General features: G+C 36.8%; 1 protein-coding gene across 1 annotated transcript in view; it reads right to left on the reverse strand.

The window, feature by feature from the left end:
• Window positions 1–25,032, reverse strand: part of LOC126378123 (sex peptide receptor) — a 366,368-nt gene that overhangs the window by 128,973 nt on the left and 212,363 nt on the right. The window contains exon 4 of the mRNA XM_050026308.1: window positions 20,014–20,040. The gene's annotated coding sequence lies outside the window, so the exon portion shown is untranslated. The remainder of the gene's footprint in view (window positions 1–20,013; window positions 20,041–25,032) is intronic.

Raw genomic sequence — 25,032 nt, forward strand, 5'->3', positions numbered from 1 at the left:
TGAATCGTTCTTCTTTTTTATCGACAATAAAAAGACATTTTCTCAATTTATCGGATTTAACATCTTTAAAATTATAACGGCAATAAATATTTTAAAACATCATATATTATAAAGATGTGTCTGTATAGAACTATTTAGTGTTTCTCATTATCTTGGTAACATACTTTTCACAACAAAATATTGTGACAGAGTGGCCCTTTTCATTGGAGACAGCATTTCAATTTACCACTCTGTCACAGGATTTTGTGAAAAACAATCAAGTTACGGTAATCACTAATTGAGGAACCGATTAGTATTTTGCTAGTATTTTGAGTATAATGAGATAACTATATTTTTGGACAATGGAAATATTAAATAAAATTCTAAAACATATACTTATCAGAACGAAGGATAGATCATTGTCAATAAAAAAGAAGAATGACCCTTGTATAAAGTTGACCCACTGTTCTCTCTGGACTATGTCTGTGCATACACAATAAAATAAATAATGCGGACCATTTCACCGGTTTTACTTACCCGCATTATCATTTGTCGTGCTGTTGGATTTCCCAAAAGAATTGCATGTTTTACATGATGAAAGACATAAGTATGTAAATATGTTTCGGAAAGTAGCTTGGTACTAAGGAAGTACACAGTGATGTGACGTTCCAGAGAATATTCCCAAAGTCGGGGAAAAAAAAAATTGTCGCAAATGTGATGTAAAATGAGCTTTATTGCCTAGTCTTTATATAAACAGGATAATACTACAAGAAAGAATAGATGCTTCTTCTTAGCATTCCTTCTCTTTTTCTCTTTTAAAAATGTTCAAGTGTTACTTTATTTTTTTTCCGTTTTAAAACTAAAACAACTTCTATTAACACCCAAGAAATTCCCCAATAAAAAAAGATCACTAAGTAACTCAATGAATACTTAACAACAAGCTTGCAAGTTAGTAATAAGTTTTTTAATAAACCGCCAAGTTATCTGAACGCCATGATTGATTAGGACTTGGCCTTACTTGACGGAGCCTCGTTTGAACTTCGTGTGGATTAATTATTATGGATGGTGTGTTTGAACTTGCCAAGTAGTGTAGGTGTTATGAATTAGTAAGTAAGAGTTGTAGAGTTTGATTCTCGGTTAGGTTTACCATCTAACTTAGCCTATAAGCATAGAATAAGGAATACGAGCTAGGTTTACCGCGACCCGAACATACCCCTCGAACATAGTTTAGACTTGAATCGTGAAGGCTGCGCGCGCACCGTTGTCTTTATTTTTTATCAGTTTAGTTTCTATATTCGAATTTTGAAATTGGACGCCGATGTTCTTTTGTCTGATTCGAATATTTGGTCTGCCAGTAATTGCTTACGCTGGGCAACTCTTTCCAAAGACATTCGCAAAACCCCACAAGGGTTACTAACCTTCTAACTGTTAGTGACATCGTAACGAAAACTTTGATCAAGCGGAATTTTCCGTCGCAAAAGTACGGAACTGAAAATAATTTTAAAATACGGAAAAAGAAACATGGATTTTCCGACAGGAAATTTCACTTGATATCAACTCAGAATCATGGTCTGAAACATCCCCCTCAGTATTCGTCACTACGTCCCTAACATCCTGTATACAACTTCCAACGTAACACAGTTGTAGATCGTAGGTCCTTAATTATTTTTCTATTTTATTTCTTTTATTTGTTTTTTATTCTTTATTTTCTTTTTTTATTTCTTTTTTTTTATTGTTGGTCCTTTATTATTTCTTATTGGTCCCTTTTTTTGGTTGGCCAAAATAACAACACAATTACGTTTGTTTTTACACAAAACGTTTCCAGAGTAATAAAAAAAAACAATCTGCTAATAATTTAATTAAAACACCCTCGAGGATATTCAGAAGATGATATTTCGTATAATAAGGTTTTAACAAGAAATAAACTGATCTCTACCATTTCTAAACAAAGACCCAGAATATTTAATCAAATAATAAATTTTATTGGGGAAAAATATAGCTATGGAATTAATTGGGGTACCAAAATTGCAAACGTCTATTTGCATGCCAAAAACAGTCCATTCATCTTTTGAAATCCTCACACGTTGAAATACGGACGAAATTTCGAGTGAAGTTAAACTTTGACTGCAAATGCGAACGCTGAATGTAATTCCGGCAATGTTCAAAAGAATGGTCGTCGTAAATAAAAATGGAATTGATATGCCCATTGGATTTCAAGTCTTGTGGACAGAGAAAGAATGGGTAATATTATTAAGGGTGTTAGTGACATCGTAACGAATACTAAGAGGGATTACCACCATGATTCTGAGTTAATATCAAGTGGAATTTTCCGTCGCAAAATTCACGATTTTTTTAAATTATTTTCAATTCTATACTTTTGCGATGGTATATTCCACTTGATAAAAACCCAGAATAATGAGCTGAATCATCCCTCTCAATATTCGTTACGATGTCACTTACACCCCGTACAAGTACATACAGTTAGCCATACAAGTAGGTATGGGTGTTAGTGATACCGTAACGAATACTAAGGGTATGATTCAGACCATGATTCTGAGTTGATATCAAGTGGATTTCCCGTCGGAAAATTCATGAAAATTTTATTGTATGAACAACATACTCTATTCTGACAGCAGGCGTAGAAACGCCTGCGGCAAGCATTGTGTACAACGGAACCGAAAAACTGTTGTCGCCATTGGAAATGAACATCTACCTGTGTTTATACAAAAGCTATTGTTTCCTGGCAAATAATTAATGATACCCTTTTTGTGTTTTTTGCTGCCTATAAGGTAAAAGAAAAAGGAAATTAAAAACATTTCCCGCTGCGTTTATTGGCTGGAAAAATCTCTGTGAACGATAACATACTTACATACACAAACTCACGCCTATTTCTTACCGGGGTGAGCAGAGACTGTGGAATTCAATTTGCTTCTATCCTGACACACTTCTCTTGCTTCCTCCACATTCATCAATCGTTTCATACATGCACGCCGGTTGAGAGTAGATTTTACTGAACCTTTTCTAAGGACATCTCCAATTTGGTCAATGTACGTCCTTCTAGGAACGATAACATAGCATTGAATAAGCTTTCGGTACCGGGAATCAAACCGGCGCTCTCCGTTTCACCTTGTGCGACAAATACCACCGAATTAATCCCTATTATTAATTAAACCAATACTTAATTAAGATTAAAACCTGATACATAAACAGCCTATATACGTCCCACTGCTTCCGCCCTTCAATCAACCGGAGGGGGTATGGAGCATACTCCACCACGCTGCTTCAATGCGGGTTGGTGGAGGTGTTTTTACGGCTAATAGCCGGGACCAACGGCTTTACGTGCCTTCCGAAGCACGGAATCATCTTACTTTTTCGGACAATCAGGTGATTCAAGCCTGAAAAGTCCTTGCCAAACAAAGGACAGTCTTACAAAATGATTTCGACAATGTCCCCATCGGGAATCGAACCCGGACCTCCAGATCGTGAGCCTAGCGCTCTAACCACTAGACCAAGGCGGCTGTTTTTTTTTTAAACCTGATAATTAGCCATGAATCAACTGATAAGCCCAGAATTCTCGTTATAACAGCCGTGAATTGCGATTAAGAAAGTACTAAGGGGACATTGGTGCTAATTCCTGCAGACGCCATCTAATATCATTTTAAGCTATACCTGTCATTTTCTTATCCGCTGAAAAAGAAAGGGACGCTGACATGGCTCATGTAACGATTACTCACTTACGTGTAAGTAGTAATCGGGACCACTGACTTGACGTGCCTTCCAAAGCACAGATAATCTTGCTTTCTGACAATCAGGTGATCAGCCTGTAATGTCCTTATTAAACTAGAGATCACAAAGTGATTTTTGTGATATGGTTTCGCCGAGATTCGAACCCGTGAAGTCCGGTAGGTGGGCCTAACGTTCAACCACTGCACCACAGGAGCCGGTTATGAACTGTTTGTGTTCCCTTATTGGTTTTCTCCTAGTTCAATAATCGATGTATTAATGACCAATAATCGAAGCTATTAGTTTCGAGGGCTTTTGAACTGCATTCGATTACCACGTGTGTGGAACGAACAAATAATTTTCAAAGGTCAATTAGTTTGACGGAATCGACGTAACAATATTGTGATATTTAAACTTTACTATGTTTAGTTTCGTTTTAAAGTTCATAACACAACTATTTACTGATGTGAGTAATCATTACACGAGCCATGTCAGGGGCCTTTTGCGGCCCAATAATAACCCTGACACCAGGGTCTATGAGGTTAGTAATTCACCTCACAACCCACACGATAGAAGTAGACTGAAATTTACAACTAAGGCTTTTTTCACGCAATATTCGGAGAAGTTTACATGCATAATTTGTTGCTCAGTCAGAAATGACTGAGCAACAAATTATGCATGACATTATGACTGAGCTTGACTTTTTGTAATTATTTCTTTTTATTTTGGTGCAATAAAGTGTATTTGTATTGTATTGTATTGTAATGACTCGGGAATTGGAACATATCAGTTTATCCCGGACAGTGGACAACTCTAGCAACCTTCAAAGGTCAGGAGTGGCCAATTATTTTCCTAATTAATGAAATTTCGCACAACCCGTGCGATTAATGAAATAATTCTGAGATAATTTTGGACTTTCCGAATACCGAAACAGGTGAGTAACATTTTGTAATTTTGTAAACATAAGTATGAATGAACGTGTACGTAAGGTTTATGTTCAAAGATCCTATAAACCAAACTTTCGAAGTTGCTATACAGGGGTTAATAATCTTTCACAATAAGTATAAGTTGACAACATTTTTAATGTAGCCCATAGTTCTTTAATGTATTGTATTATACATATGTAAATTCACGCGAATAATGCTCAAATGGGGTAGGTAGCGACACAAGTAATCAGTAGACGACATGCAGCCATTTAAATTATACCAAGTCCCAGTGATGGATATTATAATATGAAAGAAAGAAAGAAACATTTATTATTTAGGACACCACAGACACGGATTACATATATATACATTATAATACAAGAAATAAACATAAAATTGCTATTCAAAATTCTAGATTAAGTAAATTAAATTCATCTTTTTTGGGGTTATGTATACGTTTTTACAATAAAATACCAGATAATATTTTAAATTTGTCAGAAAATAAATTTAAAGCTCATGTGAAGCTTACTTTATGTAAAAAAGCTTATTATAAGATTAATGACTACCTAAATGATAAAAATGTCTGGTATTTAATGTGTTCCTCTAGTTATTAAATAACTTGTAATGTATTTTTAATGTGATTCAAGTGCAATAAAGAGTTATTGTATTGTACGTATATCCTCATTGGTTTTTAAAAGATGTGTTGCTGTTGCAGTTTCTTGTCATTTCTTCTCCTCAGCCATAACACCTTGCGAAATGACGTAAATTCAAAAATGTTACATTGACCTTCAACAAGTTTATCCATGATAATTACGTTGAATAAATAATTCTGATTTCTGAATGACATCATCAGAAGTCAACGCACACACGAACTATTTTCTATATAGAAACATGGAAAACGAACACAGAAACTTATACCTAAATTAAAATGTGACGTCATATCGGCTTACCCATGTGTAGTGGATGGTGTCCCGTATAAAAGGTTCTCACTCAGGTTATGCCGCGGCGTGAGCCGCGACGCTGGTATTCTGTGAGACCTGAGTACTGAGTGAAGTACGGACATCGCGCTACCATACGTACATATACGTACTTACTTACTATTATAGGTTACTTAGATATTATCATAATATAATTACTACATAATATAATTACAAATAAAATAAAATATAGATGTAAATATGTATAATATGTATTATTTATATATTGTACAAACTCATAAAGAAAAACAAGTACTTAATAACAATCGTGAGCAGGTTAATAAAATAAATATTTGATCGAATAAGATGTAGGAGTGTGTTGTGTACATGGTGTGTGAGTTAGGCAATGGTCCCGCACCGGTCGGCCGCAGATCGACAGGGACAAAGCATTATTATTTATGATGTGATATGGTGAACTTTATGCTTCGCTCGCATAGAAGCTTTGACTCTTAATACAAAAATATACACAGGGTTTAGTGACATCGTAACTTAAAAACTTTGAAGATGAGTGAGCCCTTGGCTTTGAGTTGATATTAAGTGCAATTTTCCGTCGTATGGAACTGAAAATAATAAAAAAAACACAAATAATTTATTAAATTTTCTGAAAGGAAATTTCACTTGAGATCAACTCAGAATCGTGGTCCAAATCATCCCCCACAGTATTCGTTACGTTGTCACTAACATCCTGTATACTATTATGTATTTTAATAAATCATGGTCGCAAAAAAGCAATTATCATTTTACCAGCATTATCCAGATAGTGGCTATTCAGAAGTTCCGTAGAAACAGTTGGTTACCACTAATCTCGAGTTTAAGCCGGTTTAATTAATTTTTTGGCACGAAACCTGGGGCCCCTATGACCGTAGAGGTTAATAAGATAACTTTAGGGACTTACCTTTATAGTGTAGGCAGATGTAGGTAATGTAAATAATTACGCAATAAGGCAAATACAGGGTGTTAGTGGCATCGTAACGAAAACTTTGAAGGATGATTCAGACCATTCTGAGCTGATATCAAGCGGAATTTCCCGTGGCAATGTATCGAACTGAAAATAATTTAAAAAAATACACTAAAATTTTCATGAATTTTCCGACGGGTAATTCCACTTGATATCCACTCAGAATCATGGTCTGAATTTTCCCCCTCAGTATTCGTTACGGTGTCACTAATACCCATACGTTATGGCTACCTGTACGTACAGGGGTGTATGTTACATCGTAATGAATAATGATAGGGATGATTCATACCACAATTATTCTGAGTTAATATCAAATGGAATAACAGAAATGAAAAAACATAAATTTTGCAACGGAAAATTCCGCTTGATATTATCTCAGAATTATGGTCTGAATCATCGCCCTCAGTATTCGTTACCATGTCACTAACACCCTATATAACCTTTATCTTTTAATATAAATAGTTCCTAAGGTCAGAGATATATTAGGTAATTATATACTGTTTTTATTTTATGTTTGTATGGTCAATAAAGCGTGTTTGTATTGTATATTTTGCTGCGTCACACGCTAATAATAATTCTCCGCTTTGCATCTCCTCTCCGCGATGTTGGAATTAGCATCATAATCTGATCTGTTTGCTGATAGATAGTTGAGTGTATGGAGAGAGTGATTAGCTTTTTGCGAGAAGATTTAATTTTACGGATGTTTTTTTTCTTTTATTGTTTTTGAGTTTAGTTTACCTTTTATTTTTATGTTTGTATTTTTAGTGTCTTTCATGTTATTTATACTCTTACATTTATTTTGTTTTCATTCATAGTTTATTTTATATTTATATTGTTTACTCGTCATACAGCGCATTAGGTTACACAGTAATGATGTATGTACCTTTATAAAAAAGAAATAAGTACCTAATAAATAAATGAAATGAACATTACTAAATAAAGTCGGGGGCATTTGTTTTGCCAAAATAAGTCGAGCTGTTTCGAGTTTTAACGTTTCAGTGGTGCTTTATTCGGGCGAACACAAATTTAATCTAATTTTATTTTGACAGCTTTTGTATAAAGTAAAATTAAGTTTGTAGGGGCCAGAATCGGCACCGTTTTCTGCCTAAAATTGACATGCGTACCATAAATTTTATACCTGTCTATTACCCGTCCTTTTCTTTTTAGGTGGATAAGAAAGTGACAGGTATAACTTGAAATAGAAATAGGAGGTGTCTGCAGGAAAGAGCCAATGCTTCAACACCTAATCTTCTCCTTAATCTGTTATATCCTCACCTAATCTTCAGCATTCACGCCGGCTCACGAACAGCTATGACAGTGGAGTAAAGAGATAGAACGGGTACAACATAACGTGTTTTTTGGTGAAGGTATTTTTATTAGTGATAATCTGTAATATAAGTTTGCATAGGATTAGCTGTCTGGGAACTGATATTAGGCAACCAAATTACTAAATTGTACTCACAACATATTTTTTAAAAAGAACGTCTATGGTCCTCTGCCGAAAATTTTCTTTAAGCGTCTTTTCCTCGCCTATACAGGTTGTGAGAAGCTGCAGTAGTTTTAGGCGGATGAGACGTTCGTTATGTAAAAATTGACGATTCAAAGTGTAACTACGTTACCTACTAAATAAAGATATCTTTAAATCCCAGCTGCGTAAACATATCATGTGTACCATAGAATAATCTTGTAAAACTTTGAGTAACTAAATGAACAACCTGTATCTATGAACGCTAATCCATTCCTTTAACTAGTTTGTCGATGAGCGATAGGTTGTCATACTTCACTCACACTCGTAAACAATGTATCAAAGCGATGTCTTTCTTGTTTTTGGTAAGTTTTTATATGCATACCCTCCCTGCCTGCTCAGCGGCACATTATCTATCTTTTGTTAAAACATTTAGTTCTCATGTTAAGTGACTATGTATAGTTTTTTTATGAGAATAAAGTTCTTTAAACTGAGATATTTTAGAACTTGAACTTGATTCTTCTCACAACCTGTATAGCCGGGGAAAAGAAGCTGCAAAATAAACCTCGGCACAGGGCCCTAGACGTTCTTTAAACAAAAAATCATAATATTGTTATACAATTTTGGAATTTGGATGCCTAATATCAGTTCCCAGACAGTTACCATGCATTCATATCTTCTAGATAATCACTAAGTTACTTATTTCCTCTATTTTTCCTTAGTTGAATGAACTATGCGTAGTTACTAATGTATATTCGCCGTCCATAGCGGTCATTAAGCCTTTTCGACACAGCTGTTTATGAAAAATGATAAAAGTTCCTACTTCTCGACTTCTACCAACAACTCAATCACAAATTGCGAGTCATCATCAAATTATACACTAACTTCGGCAATTTGCGGGCTCGCCTTCGCGCCAAAATGGAGCCAACATGGCGGCGCGGGGTGCCACCCGTTTGGGGTGACACCCGCGAAAATATACCTCTAGACATGTGGAGTTGTGAATCCAATGCGATGACCAAAAGGGTCCATAAGTAATTTTGAGTTAGAAAATAGCATACATAACATAAATAGCCTATATACGTCCCATTGCTAGGCACAGGCCTATCCTCAATCAACCGGAGGGGGTATCGAGAATATTCTACTATGCTGCTAATAATTGTTTTAGTGTATTTTAATATAAAATAATTTTAGTGGATTTTACTGCGACAGTTAAAATGTTTATATTATGATAACACCAAGATTAACACCCACACCACGATTAACACCATGATTATGGTCGCGGGAAGCCGCTGGATGCGGGCAGCGCAGGACCAATCGTCGTGGAGATCCTTGGGGGAGGCCTATGCCCAGCAGTGGGCGTCGTACGGCAGAAGAAGATGATTATGATAACATGCACAATGTCATTACTTATTAGAAATATGATGTTTAATCCTCCTTTTATCACTTTGAGCTTCTATTTTTGCAAGTTTTTACCACGCACTTCCCCGTGTTGCCAGTTCGGCGCCTAATCGCGCACTGAGGTAAAGTACTGTCAACGTCGTTATGTTGACAGTAACTTTGCGTCCCTCTTTTTTCAGCGCTGACGTTCAATCTACGGTAGTAGTAAATCTATGGGTAGACCTCACATCAAGACTTGACTTCTAATTACGGATTATGGGCACTAGGGATTGCGGACTATTTAGTAATCTGCGATTTCGGACGTGATTCTTGGGGTGACACCCCGACACCCGCAGGTGTCACCCACCCTAGGTCCTGCCCTGACGGTACGTTAATGAGAAACAGATTAACACGGGAACGGTTTTGGCGCCGATAAAGGGCAGCCATTTTAAAATTTCTGAATCATTTTATTTTAATAAAATGACGTATTCAATTTATCGTGGGATTAAATAAAGAACTTATATTTTACGTTTAGAAGATTACTAAGTATTAGATTAGCGTTATGCCATCCAAATACTACATCATCATCTTCTTGTTCTGTCGTGTGGGTTGTGTAACCAAACCTGGTGTCACGGTTACTATTGAGCCGCCAAAGGCCCCTGACATGGCTACTAACATGTAACGACTACTAACTTACATCAGTAAATAGTAACCGGGACCAACGGTTTAACGTGCGTTCCGAAGCACGGATCACCTTACTTTCGGACAAGCAGGAGATCAGTCTAGTACATAGTGCGTATCTCGTACCTGAATATTATAAACATACATATGCATATACATAACATCACGCCGGTATCCCCTAAGAGGTAGGCAGAGGTATATAGCAGGGGGTGTAATACACGCCTATAATAATGGTAATAAAAAATATAAAATCGAAGAAAGAAAACACAACACACACACACACACACACACACACACACACACATCTCACATCTTTTGTGTCACACTTTTCATATTCAAGTCGCGAGCAAGTCGATGTGTGAACGAAGAACCTTAACTCGTCTCACACACTCAGTGACTGCAGTTTTGCTCTTTGATTGTACTTATTGTAAGCTAGATGAACTAAATACCCGCACCTCACCGAGCTTTCTGTAAGACTATTGTGATAGGTGGTGGACGAGACAACTGTGTTAGTGAAAATTGCATTACTCATTGGTACAAGTTCGGTGCTACCTATGTGCGGTCGACAATAGACAATGTCTGTCACAACACGTTTTGGAAGTACAACTTTGCAACTGTCAGTGTAAAGATAACATTATATCTTTTCGTGTAGAATAGAAAGTTGTGAATTTTTGAATGGGCTAAGTTTCGATAAACTTCACTGGATTCAACAATGGTATCATATTTCCTTTAAACTAGTTAAAACTGGTTTCAGGAGCGGTTTGTTTTCTTTTGTTGCAAAGTTTGGTGCTTAGTTTGTTTATAAATGAACATTTGAGGTGGTCAGCTCAGTTATGAACCCACACGAGAAGAAAAATAACAAATGCCTATTTCTTTCTTCGGTGTCCGGACTTTTACAGAAGTGACTGTCTGTCTGACCAAATAATAATAATAATAAACTATTTATTTCAGGTTCATACAATACATACCTTCCCTTCACCACTCTTTTTGGTGAAGCATTCTACATTCTTGTCTATCATAGGCCTTTTTCTTTTTCACTTCCTTATAAGACACGACGTTCGCCTTCTCTTTAATCTGTTCCAATCTGTTCCATGTAAGCTTTTCTTCGCATTCCCTTTCTTCTCCTTCGTATACCTTCACCTATACGAAATCAACTCCCTAGCATTATCCCATTTATCACAAAGTCCGCTTATCTAACCTGAAGATTTGACAGGTCCGGTTTTTTACAGAAGCGACTGCCTGTCTGACCTTCCAACCCGCGAAGGGAAAACCAGCCAAAACCTCCGAAAATACATTTCTCGGGAATGTGTGTTGCCTCACGATGTTTCCTTCACCGTTTCCTTCAGCAACTGCAATTGCTTTGGTGATGTAGCGTTGACCGAAATTGTGACTCTATCGTTTTTTTAAATATAATATAGGCTCATAAATGTTCTCCTAGGTCTACCCCTTCCTCCCTTCCCTTCAATTTTTCCTTCTATAATGTTTGTTATAAATGAATCGTGTCGTATCAGGTGGCCAATCATATTTCCTCTCCGGTTCTCTATAGTATTCAATATGGTTCTCTTTTCTTCAACTCTTTCCAGCACTTTTTCATTTGACACCATTTCAGTCCAGCTTATACCCTCCATCCAAACAAACCAACCAAGTGAGCGAGACTGTGATCCTGCAGACAAATTGCTTATGCAATTTTGCAGGACATTGCATTTAAACTAATGTTATACTTAAGGCTTAATAATAATAAATAAAATAAAAATAATAATAAATAAACAAAAAAAAAACAAACAAATAAAAGAGAAGGTGCAGGTCGTGTCGTATCGGGAGGTGAAGGTTTTGGCGGGAAGAAGAGAGGAATGGCGGTTACTCCACCGACAAGAGCGCATCTCTTAAATAGAGAGAGAGAATATAAAAATGTCTGGTATTGAATGTGTTCCTCTAGTTATTAAATAACTTGTAATGTACCCTCATTGATTTAAAAGATGTGTTGCTGTTGCAGTTTCTTGTCATTTCTTCTAACACCTTGCGAAATGACGTAAATTCAAAAATGTTACATTGACCTTCAACAAGTTTATCCATGATAATTACGTTGAATAAATGATTCTGATTCTGATTCTGAAAGGCCATAAAGCAATTCATGTAAAAACGCAATATTGCTATTTGAAATTTGTTTGCATCGCGCACTTACATTTATACGCGCTAATGTCAAATTGCAATTTTGTTCTCTCTGTCTCTCTGTGTCATACTCCATTCATTAACTTACTTAACTGTCAAATATCACAAATTCACACAGACAATTGAAATTAATTCCACCTGGTAACAAAATCCGAAATAATTGAAGTATTTTTAAGATTTTTTATTTGACATGAAATTAAATTCATATTCTCACATATTCAAAAAGCTTTTACGAACCTTTTATGTTCTCTAAATTGTTGGAGGCGACTTTGTGATACAAAGTTGAATATTTGGCTTATAAAATATTAATAGGTATTGGTTCAACGATATATTAAAAAAACAGGATTTATTTTCAAATCTTTGTAAAAATATGTGGTAGAATTTTCCCAGTAAGTAGTAACACCTTGCGAAATGACGTAAATTCAGAAATGTTACATTGACCTTCAACAAGTTTATCCATGATAATTACGTTGAATAAATGATTCTGATTCTGATATAGGCTCGCGTTTGACCACAATCTCACTCGATGATAAGTGACGATGTGCTCTAGGGTGGATCACGCTTACCTAGCAAAAGCTTATTCACTGTAGCCTTGAAGACTCCCAGATTATAACGAGTTGGGAAGACAGACGACGGTAGACAGTTCCAGTCACTGTAGCCACTGTGTCATTGTAACTATGTAGTTATCATATCTTTAGCGTTTGAGATGTGGTGTTGGCGAAGGATGGAGGGTATAAGCTGGACTGAAATGGTGTCAAATGAAAAAGTGCTGGAAAGAGTTGAAGAAAAGAGAACCATATTGAAGACTATAGAGAACCGGAGAGGAAATATGATTGGCCACCTGATACGACACGATTCATTTATAACAAACATTATAGCAGGAAAAATTGAAGGGAAGAGAGGAAGGGGTAGACCTAGGATAACATTTATGAAACAAATAAAAGAGAAGGTGCAGGTCGTGTCGTATCGGGAGGTGAAGGTTTTGGCGGAAAGAAGAGAGGAATGGCGGTTACTCCACCGACAAGAGCGCAGGTCTTAAATAGAGAGAGAGAGAGTTATCATATCACTTGCTTGCGCTCTGCGATACGTAGCCGAGACACAAACTGCATAAAATGTTTGTTTACCTATTGCTTACCCACAAGTTTTTGTTACCTACTTATCTATGTATAATGTAAGACGGACATCGTAGATACCTAGCATCGACACAAACCATGGTTTAACGATGCTAGTTAGCATAATCACTGTGTGTACTAAATTTTTGAAATAAATAAATAATAATAATAGTCATTTGCTGTTCGCATCGAAAAGAAAGAAGCAAAATGTTTAGTGCGGACCAAAGTTGTTTATAAGAACTACGGTCGTTAGTCAGTCAGTGTATGCATTTACGTCTTACTATTCTCAACGATCAGTCATGTTTGCCTGACCCGCAGGGAATATACTATGAAGATAATATTCAGTAGATGACTGCTATAATACGTGGCTGTGTGAGAGTACATAAAATATTCAACAGAACGGTAAGATAAGCATACCCAGAGGATTTACTGGTGTACTGTGACGAGTGTCGGGAAAATATTATGTACATCAACCAAGGTTGAAGAACCTCTTTCGTGGAATTGTTTCAGCGTGGTGGCAACGGCCTCCGTGGTCCAGAGGTTGAACGTTGGGCTCACGATCCGGAGGTCCCGGGTTCAAATCCCGATAGGGACATATCACAAAAATCACTTTGTGATCCTTAGAATTCCAAAATTTTATATTGGCCAATAACCCGACAGAATTAAGTTGACAGCACACGACAAACGGGATGCATCTCAGCAAGATGTCTATTTTATTACTCCGCGTTTTTCGTTTACTTATTTTAAAATTAACAGTTGTCAATCATGCGTCCCTTTCTTTTTCAGTGGAGAAGAAAAAGACGTGTCTGCAGGAATCAGGACCAATACCTCTGACGGCCTCTATGGTCCAGTTGTTGAGCGTTGGGCTCACGATCCGGAGGTCGGGGTTCGGTTCCCGGTGGGGACATATCACAAAAATTACTTTGTCGTCCCTAGTTTGGTTAGGACGTTACAGGCTGATCACCCGATTGACTGAAAGTAAGACGATCCGTGCTTCGGAAGGCATTAAGCCGTTGGTCCCGGTTACTACTTACAGATGTAAGTACGTAGTCGTTATATGAGTCATGTCAGGGGCCTTTGGCGCTCAATAGTAACCCTGATACCAGGGTTGATGGGGTTGGTAATTCACCTCATAATCCTTACGATAGTAGTAGAAGAAGGACCAATACCTACTTACTTACTCATCCCTTCTATGATAAGTGGTAACTGTCTCGTGTCTAGACACATTTGGAGACCAATCGATTCCACTTCGTATAAACTACACTTATGCATTGTTAACTTTCAGAATGAAAACGTTTCTTATTCGTGTTCTTTGGAGTTCGTGAGTTTGTAGTTTAGTTTTTATCCGACTGCGGCGAAGTAAAAAGGAGGGTTATGTGTTTGACCGTTGTGTATGTATGTGTTCTAGTGACATCGTAACGAATACTGAGGGGGATGATTCAGACTATGATTCTGAGTTAATATCAAGTGGAATATTCGTCACATGAAGAAAAATTTCAAAAATAATATGAACAGGCTGTATGGCTATGTTCTTTTCCCTGCTCCTTCTCGGGGAAAATTTTACCAAAAAAAAATGTCACTGTCAATTGTCATAATCGTTTGTAACTTGGCTAACCTCTTTGGTGTCCGCTATATCTATTATCATACGACTGGTTCTCTCCTAAACATCACTATTCGGAACGATTTCTCAGAAATATTCTCTAGTTTCATACTTTTAGAGCGAAATTTTTCAATCAATAAATAACTCTTTTTTTTACAGATACATAAACTCAGGGCATGTACAGACGAATAAAATTAAACACTAAACAACAATTTCTGCAAAGCAACCTTAGGGTGAAGAAGTTTATCCATATATGTTTAGGATTTTCTTTCTTTTTGTTGTTTTTGTTGTTATTGATGACGTTGTTGTTGTTATCGATGATGATGATGTTGTTGTTGATGATGTTGTTGTTATTGATGATGGTGTTGTTGTTGATGTTGTTGTTGTTGTTATCGATGATGATGATGTTGTTGATGATGATGATGTTGTTGTTGTTGTTGGTGTTGTTAATGGATGAGACTTGCGCAGGACCGGAAAGGATAGTGTGAAAGAGACGAGACCTATACCCAGCAGTGGGTGGATACAGGCTGAGTAGAAAGGTAGATTGCACAGTCCCGCACCAAATTGTGATAAATATTTTCTAGTCACTGGTTTCTTCGAAGAAACTGCTGCTTAGCAATCAGGCCGCCAGATTGTACTGCAACTTTCGTCCATGTGTGTAAAACTTGTTTTGTGTGTTGTGTATATTTGTATTGTCTTGTATTTTTCCGTAGTCGGGTTTTTAGTTTTTAAACTTGTATTTTTTTATTATATTGTCTTCATATTATGGCAGTTTTAGCAGTGGCAGCCCTATTTAAAGGTTAAACAATGTTAAACATACAATATAAAGAAACAATAGAATCCAAAAGAGATATTTGCCGTGAACATACTTCCTAAACTATTTACACAAACCCTTTACCTCGCCATTTCGTAATCAAAAGAAGAAACAATTCCAATATGGCGACCTAATTCGATACATTCCGGAAATAAGGAGAGCGTTGGCATTCTTTGTCACGCAATTTTGCTGCCGTAAGATCAGGTAGGACGACAGATCATTAAAAACTAGATGTGGCATTTATATACCGGGTGTTAGTGACATCGAAACGAAAACTTTGGGGGATGATTCAGACCATAATTCTCAATTGATATCAAGTGGCACTTTCCGTCGCAAAATTAAAGATTATTTAATTTATTGTCGTATCAAAAAAAGGTTTACTTAGTACGATCTACTCTGAACCGGTGTACGTGTATGAAACGATTGATTAATGTGGAGGAAACAAGAGAAGTAGGTATGTCAGAATCGAAGCAAATGTAATTCCATAGTCTCTGCGTTAATGGGCTGGTGATGATGAGTCTCTGCTTACCCCGTTGGGAAATAGGCGTGAGTTTATGTATGAATGTATATACGTATCTAACAATAATCTTTTGTACCGTTTCTCACTAGGAAAACATAGTGTATGAAGTTGACACAACCAAGTCAGTTAGCTTTATGATCTGTGGTTTATACAAGTGCATTTTTTTGTTGGTGGCGCCACTGTGGTGTCCTTCTAATTGCCTCGAGATTTATGTCATTTCCTTCCTGGGAGTTGCCTTTTTTGCTTTTAATATCTATCTCTTCCTTATTATATCTTATTTAGCCTATACGATCCCACTGCTGGGCAAAGGCCTCCCCTTGATTTTTCCACTCCTCTCGACTTTGCGCGATCTCCGACCAATCCTTCTGATAAGCATTGAGGTCGTCACACCATCTTTTACGCGGTCTTCCTCGGCTTCTATGCCCGCCCTGAGGTATCCAGTGAGTAACGACTCGTGCCCATCGCTCCGGATGCATCCGACAAACGTGTCCGGCCCAGTCCCACTTCAGTGCGGCGGACATTTTCCCTACATCAGTGATACCCGTTTTGGAGCGCAGTGTAGTTAGACTATCTTTTCCATTGGATCTATTTTCACGACATTCGGTTCCCTGCGGCAACACCATTACCCCCAAAGTGCTAACTATATATTAAGTGCTATACAAGTGTAATACAAGTGCTATATGTATGTGTAGAAGATAAATCAAGTGTCCCAACTAATTTACTCGCAGCAGGCGACCGTCTATTATAGCAAGCGAGTCCATAGTAAATAAAGAAACATGTAGGTAGTAAATATGAAGTGCTATTTTTTATCGCCATTGCTCACGTAAAGTGAGATGTCCCCACCGGGATTCGAGTCTCCAGATCGGGAGCCCCACGTTTTAACCACTATACCATGCAGGCTGTTTGCTGTTGGTCTTTGTTATTTGAAAACTTGTTTATTATACATATTACGTACCGCTAAATCTATTATCTCGTTTAAAAATAAAATTAAGACATTTGTAATTAATATACAGTTTCAACGTTCTGACAAAAATACCCTTATCTTCTAATTTTAATTGTTATTATACCTCCTACTCTCTATACGCAAAACCTTATCTTTATATTTAACTGGTTTCATAATTGTATGACAACCGGCAACAATTTATTTACGCGACCATAATTTGACCTATAGTTATCCTAACTATCCGGGCCATATGTCTCACATACTGACATATACCCTACTCACACATACACACACGCTCTGCATGCACACTTTATTAACACAGCTCATTAATTTTAATTGATTATAGCATTATAGCATATAGAATAGATTTAAGCATTTATATTTTATTTTTTAGTGTTTTTTGGGGCACAGCTGAAAATCAGCGTTGTGGCACTCCCTCAATGTCGGAGTGTCACAACAAATATGCTCAGCAATAGCTGAGCTGGCGTCCCTTTTTAGAAATAAGTTTGTAATTACAATGTTCACTTCTACTGTTATACTAATACTTATATCTAAAATAAATGATTTCTATTCTATTCTATTCTATTCTACATATTGGTGACGATTAAATTTCCTAAAGCTGGCACCCAAGTTCGTGAACTTATATTAGACGGGTTGTAGACCAGGCAACTTTGGGAACCATTGGCCTAAGCACTAAAACTTAGTATTAAGTATTCAAGTGCATATTATAATCATGAATATCATGATGTAGCTAGATGTTGCTTTCATAAAAGTTTAATAAAAACAAAACAGAACCTGGAAAATATATATTTATTGCTAGATCGACAACTAGTTTCAAATCGATTTTATCGGAACATCACTAATTTACCTTGCACGGCAACACTATGTATTAAAGTAATAACATTTTTTTTAACATGACTTATTGTAGATTTGCCGCAGATGGCATTAACTACTTGGCCGGACAAATGGGGAGCGCTGAAGGCTCTCACCCGGTACAACGTTTAAGACAACAGGCCTGAGGGTGCCCAGTTGGGCGCGAACCTCGGCTCAGGGCGTCGTCGTCTGAGAGGAAAAATATTTGAAAGAATTAATCGACCCTAGTGGGTCGATAGCGATAAGCGCTGAATGAGGGAAATCGTCGACCACGCCGGCGACCACAAATAACACTAAGTATACAATTCAAGTGTTGCTAGATTAATATAATAAAGCCTTGTTGTTGAAATCACGCTCGTAATTCGAACCCCGGTACTGGACTTGCAATGAGTTATTAATTTATCTTAAGTGCATTTTTCACTAACACTATTGGCTCGACCATTATAGACATATACGGCCACCTGTCACGTTGGTCTAACAGAAAGCACGGTGAGGTGTGGGTACTTAGTTCATCTTGCGATGGATGGATGTACCCAGTAGTCGTGAGTTTATGTTATGTTTTGCAGCTCTGCATATCGCATTAGGAGCTATGAGCGTCAGTTTATTTGTAACGGCTTCCGTGGTCCAGTAGTTGAGCGTTGTGCTCACGATCCGGAAGGCCCGGGTTCGAATCCCGGTGGGGCAAATCACAAAAATCTCTTTGTTATCCCTAGTTTGGTTAGAACATTGCAGGCTGATCACCTGATTGTCCGATAGTAAGGCGATCCGTGCTTAGGAAGACACGTTAAGCCGTTGGTCCCGGTTACTACTTACTAAGTAAGTACGTAATCGTTACTTGGGTCACGTCAGGGGCCTTTGGCGGCTCAATAATAATCCTAACACCAGGGCTGATGAGGTTGGTCATGCACCTCTTAACCAACACGATAAGAAGAAGTTTACATGTGTATGTTACTACCAAAATATGCAAAACATTTAATGAAAGACTAGTAAAAATAAACGCAATGTGGCATCGTAAACATAACTAACCTCTCTTGACTAGACCCCCTAAACGAGTTTCAGAGTTTTAACTACTACTGTAGGTACATTGTTAACTCGAGTTGTGTCGTAAAAAATTTGATAACAAACTGTCATTCTAGAACGAAGTTGAAAAGTTTTTGTTTCATTATGAAAAACATAAAAATGTTTATGATACACGCAGTTTAAAAGTATTTTAAACGAATTGTTATAAGGTTTATAAGAGAAAACAAGCGCTACTTTGCTGTCATTTGTAACTGCCAGTAACTGTTGTGTGTGTGAGCTATGCTGTTAACAGAAATAACTGTTGTGTGTGTGTGTGTATGTGTGTGTGTAATTTGTGATCTACAGAGGCAATTGTTGTATGCGTGTAGTTTGCTGTCGACAGAGGCAACTGTTGTGTGTACGTGTGTAGTTTGCTGTTGACAGAAGCAATTTGTTGTGTGTGTGCTTTGCTGTCAACATAGGCAACTGTTGTGCGTATGTGTAGATTGCTGTCTGCACAAGCAATTGTTGTGTGTGTGTGTGTGTGCGTGTATGTGCTTTGCTGTCAACAGAGGCAATTGTGGTGTGTGTGTGTGTGTGTGCGTGTGTGTGTGTAGTGTGCTGTCAACAAATGAAACTGTTGTGTGTGTACTGTTGACCAATTTTGATAGCTGTAGTAAGTAACTTTTGTTTTACTTAATGTGTTTACGAACACTGACAATAGGCCTGTTTTATTAAACTTACAGGCGATAGATAGTAATATAAAATTTGTATAAATTTTATGAACATTTGTAGTACATTATAGTTTATACGTAAGAATTTTTTATTTTTTTTTCGTTTTGTAATATTTAAGTAATTATTTATTTGTCAAATGTTGAAAAATGTTTAAACACTTACCAGACACGTGTTCAGCTATCTCCTCATCTGAAAGAAAATTAATAAACGAATAAGTTAAAAAGTAATTAAAATTAATTATAACTTTATCGCTACCTACTTACATTACCAAGTTGTGCGTAATAAATGCATTTCTTCTTTTTATATTTTTTAATAACTTATCAACAGATAGAAGTCTAAAAATAAAGATAATAATTACACTCAATACAATAGGTAGCAATATGTAATATGTGGTAGGCGGCCTCTGTGGTCTAGTGGTTGGGCGTTCTGCTCACGATCCGCTGGTTCCGGGTTCGAATCCCGGTTGGGACAAATCACTTTGTGATCCCTAGTTTGTTTAGGACATTGCAGGCTGATCACCTGATTGTCTGAAAGTAAGATGATCCGTGCTTTGGAAAGCACGTTAAGTCGGTGGTCCCGGTTACTACTTACTGATGTAAGTGAGTAATCGTTACTTGAGCCATGTCAGGGGCCTTTGGCGGCTCAATAAGAACCCTGACACCAGCGTTGTAGAGGTTGGTAATTCACCACACGACCCACACGATAGAAGAAGACTAAAATAAATAAGAATATGAGTATCCCGGACGCCATTGATGAATGTATGAACGGATCGTATATCGTAAACAGTCACAATAGAATTTTCCACTGAATTTTATTCCGATATCTATGTAAACTCAGTCGATCCATATGAAAATGGACCTAATTTGCAAATATATTGGATTGGATTATCCGTGACAGATCCAATTTTTATCGATAAGGGTGGTTTTCGAATGACATAGGTTTAAAATCCTTGTCAGGAGTTGTTGTCGGGTCATTGAATAAAAAAATTCGTGTAAGCAAAAATATTCGCTACAAAATACACGAATTCATGTTAAAGAGTGATTTTATTTATGATATTCATGAAAAAATTTAAATTGAATTGAATTTTTGTTTTAGGACACTTTGTTTTTGTTTGTTCATTACTTCAGTAAATTGAAAATATGTTTGTTATTCGTTAACGCTACGTGTAATAAGTAACAACATAGAGATATTTTATATTAAAATAAAACATATGATAGTACGGTTACGAGCATTAATATTACATACACATTAACTTTTTTGACAATTTGAACTGTAAGTCTCACTAAATGTCAAATATGTTAGTGCGACAGAGTCCTAAAGTGGGTGCATTGTATTGTACGTACCTATTAAGAGTTGTAAATATTAAATCTTATTTTTAAAGAATCATTGTAATAGCAACTGAAAAACATATACATATATAAAACTGCTTTTTCATGTAGTTGGAAACAAAAATGTAGTCTAAAAATATATAATAATAGTAAGAACAGTTATATTAGCTACACTGTTATGAGAATTAGCTAGGTAAGCGTGCTCTACCTTTTTAAAATTGTGCCCACACTCGAACCAACAACAATACACCCAAATTATTATTTTTTTCAGCGAAAGTAATTGTGAACACTATTTAAATTTGAAAATATATGAAGAATAACAAAGAAGAATTTATAAAATGATAGAAATAATTTAATTCAAATATAAATAAGCATTTCTGATAACGTTAAACAAATTCTAAAGTCAAAACAAATTCACACAAGCAAATTCAAATTGCATTTCGTAGCACTACTGCTACGGCGTAGTAGCGTATTGCAAAAGCGTTTGCTACGAACAGCTACGCCTCGAGTCTGTTAGACATTTGAAGGTTGAGTGCGTTCAAAAGGCACTTTTCGGGTGTTTACGGAAGTGTGACAATTGAAAATGCAGGACTTTTATGTTTCAAATTAATATAAATAAATTCTTTATTCAAAAAGATTCTGACTATATTAAAATAAAATAATTTGAATTCTGAAATGAGTATTTAAACAAAAAGGTATAAAATTAAAAAATTGCATAAGTACAGGAATTATAAAGAATAAAATTTGAATAGTTTGCATAGAACATAGTAAGCCAAATCTTGGCTAGTTGTGACAAAATGAAATTACAAACATAAACTCACCCCCGTGATCCCTAATCGGATGGGCAGAGCCACAAGAGGTCAAAAGCAAAACTTTTAGCTACTGTTTGAAGTCCTGAGATGGATATGATGAATCTTACTAACGGACAGTTAACAAAGTGATTTCGATGTCTCCATCGTGAATTGAACCCGGACATCAAAATCGTGAGCCCAGTGCTCTAATAACTAGACCACGGCTGTTTACGCCATACGATTAAATAAATGGTTAAAACTTTACCCTCTAAACACTGTTCTCTTAATTATATGGATGCATCAGCACGTCTTAATTCTTAAACAAAATGAAAGTCGCTTGCTTGAACAAACTTAAACAATCATATGCATAATGTTTCAAAGTAAACAAAAAGGCTGTCAAATTATAAATTATTATTATAAATTACTGAGGAGCTCGATGGCGCAGCGGTTAACGCGCTCGGTGTGCGATTGTTGAAGTTAAGCAACTTTCGCAAAGGCCGCTCATAGGATGGGTGACCACAAAAATAAGTTTTCATCTCGAGCTCCTCTGTGCTTCGGAAGGCACGTTAAGTCGTTGGTCCCGGCTGCATTAGCAGTCGTTAATAACCATCAATACGCAATGGGCCCGCGTGATGGTTTAAGGCCCGATCTCCCTATCCATCCATAGGGAAGGCCCGTGCCCCAGCAGTGGGGACGTTAATGGGCTGATGATGATGATTATAAATTAAGTACATTAAAATAACACCTACGCACGATCGAAAATTAAACCATTTGTCGATGGAAAATTTATCCATTAGCCGTAACTTTTGCTAATAACTTGGAAGTTTGACCGCACTGCCTTCAAGTTAAGGGTTTGAACATCGACGGTAACCCCTCTAGACACCTAATGACAGACAAACAGGCTCTGTCAACACATCTGACAAATAGATCAGACATAATGGAACGTTCGAAAATGACACCTTGTGTGAACCAATCAGAACGCAATCAGACTCAATTTTGATATTAAATTTATTAGCGTTAGTTTTTAGCGACATCTGTTGGTTTTTTCGACTACTTCGATAAATTTTCAAATTTTTTTGACACTGATAATTGACATCCTAAACGAACTGATGGATCAAAAAATGAGCGCTAGATAGCGTTGTCCTTAGCAAGAATTGAAAGGGAAAAGAAAAACAAGACGAGTCTATTTGGTTGCATCTTCTATTGGTTGAAAGTTTAGTCATGTTTTATTAATTTTATGCAGGGCCCAAGCACGAGGCTGGATGAACTTTGGTCTGCTGGTGACGTATTCCTCAGTGAGGGTCATGACCTCCCTTCTGAATCAGTTTCTCTCGTACGATCACCAAAAATAAACAGATTTTGCGTAATATATACATTGTATACATGATTTTACTTTTAGGTATTTATTTATTTATTTTTTGTTGCACCATCCCGCATCCAAGTTGTAAATGTTTGTTTCCTTTTGTTGGTTGCCTGGAAGAAATTGCTCTAGAGCAATAAGGCCGCCCAAATTGTACTGTATTCATGTGTTATGTCTGATTGTTGAAATTCTAGTTCTGTGCAATAAAGTATATTTGATTTGATTTGATTTGATTTGATTTTAGTGTCACCACACCTTCGGCCAAGTTGTTAATGCCATTTGCGACAAACCTACAATAAGTCACAAAAAAAGTGACACCATACAGCGTTCCGGCTTCGATTCCCGATGGGGGCATTGTAGAAATCACTTTGTGAGACTGTCCTTTGTTTGGTAAGGACTTTTCAGGCTTGAATCACCTGATTGTCCGAAAAAGTAAGATAATTCCGAGCTTCGGGGGCACGCTAAGCCGTTGGTCCCGGCTATTAGCCGTAAAAACACCTCTACCAACCCGCATTGGAGCAGCGTGGTAGAGTATGCTCCATACCCCCAATTCAGTAAATCTTAATTTAAACATCTTATGCAAAAGATCTCTTAGCTATAAGTTAACTGTAAGTATTTTAAAACATAATAATTTTAAGCAAACTTCTCACAGACAAACCGAGGATTTGGTTTTGTGAGTTTTTTATTATAAGAATATTGTTTACGTTTATTACTTACTTACTGTAGCCTTAAAGGCTCCCAGATTATAAAGAATTGGAAAAACAGATGACGGCAGACAGTTCCAATCCTTCGCTGTCCGCATTAAAAAAGAAGAGGCGAAACGTTTAGTTTATTTTTTATTCTTAGAATAGAATAGAAAAAGTTTATTATAAAAGGACGCCACACACAAAAAAAAAGACAACAACATAATATAAAATTTCCACTAAAACAATTACAAAAAAGCAAGACGGATGTTTGTCGAAATGATCATAAGGTGGACGTCCTGAGATATGACAACAATTAATTACAAGTCGCGGCGTGAACCACGACGCTGATATTATGTGGACCCTGTTGGGTGACGCACGAACATCGTGTTCCATAAATATGTGTTAATGGTGTATATACATTATAATATATACCAAATTATTTTAATAGAATTAGAGTGTACATAGACAAATATTATCTCAAAGATGTATATTCTATACTTTTGCGGGAAAATTCCACTTGATACCAAATCAGAATCGTGTCGGTAAATTCGTCTATAAAAATCAATAGCGATTGTCTGTAGTCTTAACGACTTCTAAACTCCCGACAGTCGTCTGTCATTAATACAAACAGGCAAACGACTGACTAATTACAATAGCATTCCAGATGTCGTCTTTGAGTTCTTGAATCTTGACAATCATAAGTTCCCGAGTCACTTCGACTCAAAATACACGTCGAGGGAGCAATCATTTATTGTTTCTGACACGATGATGAGAAATTAATGAGTTTCGGAGACATTACGCTATTAATTTTGCGTCTTTTGGGGCGAATAAAAATCATAAAATCCGAAAAACGAAAAGTTGTTGTTTCGTAAACAAAAAACATATTTTGTAGTATATTACATGAATGAGCGTGCGTGTGTTGTGGTGGTAAGTGAGCGGGTTTTGCGGCGTAGTGGAGTATGCTCCTAACCGGTTGATTGAGTTAACGCCTGTGCCTAGCAGTGGGACGTATATAG

Source organism: Pectinophora gossypiella, chromosome 25 (assembly GCF_024362695.1).
Source record: "Pectinophora gossypiella chromosome 25, ilPecGoss1.1, whole genome shotgun sequence".
In the NCBI taxonomy this organism is placed as follows: domain Eukaryota; kingdom Metazoa; phylum Arthropoda; class Insecta; order Lepidoptera; family Gelechiidae; genus Pectinophora; species Pectinophora gossypiella.